The sequence below is a fragment of the Dasypus novemcinctus genome, chromosome 10, assembly GCF_030445035.2.
Source record: "Dasypus novemcinctus isolate mDasNov1 chromosome 10, mDasNov1.1.hap2, whole genome shotgun sequence".
NCBI lineage: Eukaryota > Metazoa > Chordata > Mammalia > Cingulata > Dasypodidae > Dasypus > Dasypus novemcinctus.
Genome location: NC_080682.1, coordinates 79,630,971 through 79,634,306, shown reverse-complemented (window position 1 = coordinate 79,634,306; position 3,336 = coordinate 79,630,971).

Sequence of the window (3,336 nt, the reverse complement as noted above, 5' to 3'; positions counted from 1 at the left end):
TTGTTGTCAGCGGCATGGGAATCTGTGTTTCTTTTCCTTGTGTCACCTTGTTGTGTCAGCTCTCTGTGTGGGCGGCGCCATTCCTGGGCAGGCTGCACTTTCTTTGGCGCTGGGCGGCTCTCCTTACAGGGTGCACTCCTTGCACGTGGGGCTCCCCTACGCAGGGGAAGCCCCTGCATGGCATGGCACTCCCTGCACATCAGCACTGTGCCGGGGCCAGCTCCACATGGGTCAAGGAGGCCCGGGGTTTGAACCGCGGTCCTCCCATGTGGTAGACGGATGCCCTAACCACTGGGCCAAGTGTGCCACCGTTCTATTTTCCTAATTCTTGTACTGCTGCAAGAATTAGGAAATTTTGGATTGAAGTCAGACAGACCTGGCTTCTAGCCAAGTGCTTCCCAAAGGAACTAATTGTTCAGTGGGGATGCAGACACATAAGCAAAGATTCATAATAGAGACTGGCATATCTTGCTTCTTACTTAAGCCACAGTGAATGGCAGGGTGTTGAAGTTTGATATAATTAATGAATTCCAAAAAGAAATATTGGATTATGTTTGTAAACTGATCTTTTCCTCTGGGCATATTAGATTATATTGGATTCAGAGGTTTACTTGAATAAGTAATTATGTAATCCTCTTGTGCCAGTAGGGTGTTGAGTTCCCACCCTTTGGTGGGTGTGGACTCACAGATAAAAGGCATGGTAAAGAACTGAGTTAGGGGTTTTTGATATTGGAGTTTTAATGTTGGAGTTTGATGCTGAAGACTTAAGCTGGAGCACCAGGAAGTACGCACACAGAGGAGAGGAGAGCAAGATCCTGGAAGGGAGGAACCCAGGAAGCCTGAACCGTCATAGTCATCGGCAGCCATCTTGCTCCAACACATGAAAATAGCCTTTGGTGAGGGAAGTAACTTATGCTTTATGGCTGGTATCTGTAAGCTCCTACTCCAAATAAATAACCTTTATAAAAACCAACCAATGTCTGGTATTTGGCTGACTAATACACAGGGTAAGGACTAGAATGTAGGACTCAGGCTCCAATACAGAAATACATAAAGCAGATAATTACACAAATAATTAATTAAATGGTTAACCATAAATATGGTAGGTGCTGCAAAATGGAGGATGCTATAAGAACACAAAACAGATCATAACATGACGTATAAGCCATGCTAAAGATTTTGGACATTCTCCAAAGAGTAATAGAAAATCATTTAATCAAAAGAGTGGTTTTTGTTGCAGGGTGAAGATTGGATCAGAAGGACACAAGAGTAAAGACACGGAGTTTCTTAGGAGGTTTTATAATGATCCAGGCCAGAATAGTAGTGGTTTGGGCTAGTGCAGTCAGCAGACTAGACCAATGGGAATAGAACCATCAGGACTTAATGATGGATTAGATGTGAAAAAGGAGAAGAAAAGTGTGATATTAAGAAGACCTCCATGTTTCTGGAATGAACATTGGGGTGAATGATGATGCCATTTACTGAGATCAGGGTACTAGCAGAGGAGCAGTTTTGGGGGAAGAAGCTATTTAATTCAACTTTGGATATATTAGGTGCCTAGTCATGGTATTGTTGGTTTGGTTTGATTTGGACAGAGTAAGTTTGCCTATGCAGTTGAATAAATGGTTTGGTAGATGGGCCTCTCAGTCAAAGAGAGGATTCGGCTTTGGAGTTAACTCCATAAGGTAACAAAAGCCACAGTGGACACCTGGGAGAGATGACCTGCCTGATCCTAAGCAGGGTAGGAAGTAGATAAAACCCAGCCTTTAGCATGAACCCCATTGGTTTCAGCCTGCACCAGCCATGGGACCTTGGGCAAGTTATATGATCTCTCTGAGTACAAGATGCCCCATCTATAAAATGGAAATAATGCTTTCTACCTCACAGAATCATCTTGAGAATTATGTTAGTACAATTAGCAGTTCAAAAGACTCTCATCTACTTATGTGAGAATATTGTAGGCAAGCACCTTGTACTATACCTTATCAGTTTGGTGTGCAGTCTAACATCAGAACAAGATATCTGAACAAAATAATAAATCCAAAGCATTCAATATAGTACAGACACGATGGCATAGGTTTAAGCAAATTTTTTAGAGATAGACAAACCTGGGTTTCATGCTAGATTTACCATGTCCTAGCTACATGATTTTGGACAACTATTTAACTGAGTTTCCTTATCTGAGAAATTGGAAGAACAATGGAATAAGCATCCTAAGATTATCGTATAGATTAAATGAAATAATGTTGTAAAGTCCCTGGCACTTATTATGTGCTCAAAATTATAATTATGTTATTATTCTTAACGCAGTGTCTGGCACAGAGTGAGTGTGCATGGCATTTGTCCCCCTTCCTCCTTCTCACCACTCCTCCACATTCCACAGGTCCATCTGTACACATTTTAGATGCTCAGGCCTTACTCAAGGAGTGTTCACAGAGGAACCAGAATTCTCTAAGTTCTAATGCCTCATAGCACCTCTAAGTCAGCCCCCTCCACAGCAATCTATTCTCCCCCTTCATTTGACAAGAACAACAGATAATACAGGACATTGTCATGTTGTTCTCAAGTACCAGCTCCTCTCCCTCACTGGGAATGTAAGAGACAGAGGCTCTAGGCCATATGCTCACATCATCAGCTGTGTCTCCATGACGACCAGCCCAGCATAACTAGATGTTTCAGCAGAGATGAGCTGTGACACCCAGCTCTTCACACAGAATGTAGCTGACTAGCTATTATTATATTGCCTGCACTGACCTAAGGACGAAAACAGGCTGGATGTGGTTCTGAGTGATAGAGCAGTTTGTGTTTGCCTAAGTAGGAGACTGAATTTAGGAATGCATTTAGCTATCCATTGCAGCAGGAACTACTTTGTCTGTAGTAAGTAAAAAGAAACCAAAAGCAAAACAAAAATTCCATTCCAAATGCCACAACACAGGAAGGTACCATTGCTATGTGAGCACATTGCTATGTGAGGATCTTCCTAGGAAGGTCATAGAAGACTATTTTTTTAAAATCTTTGGTATTTATTTTTTTAAAAAAAGAAACATACTGTGAATGTATAGGATAACAGGAAACCCAACTAAAGTAGCTTAAATAACTATGGCATTTATTATTTCATACTCCAGAAAATTCTGGAGGTATGTATGATCAGGGCTGAAAAACTCAGTGGTTCAGGGATATTATCAGGACCCAAGTGCTTTTTATCTTTTTGCTCTGCTGTCTTTGGTACATCTGCAGTATCTCCCTTCATGGTTAAAAGATAGCCAAAGCATTTCCAGACATTTCATTGCCAAAGAAACAGTGGAGAATTTGCTCCTGTGTATCCCTTTTTACTAG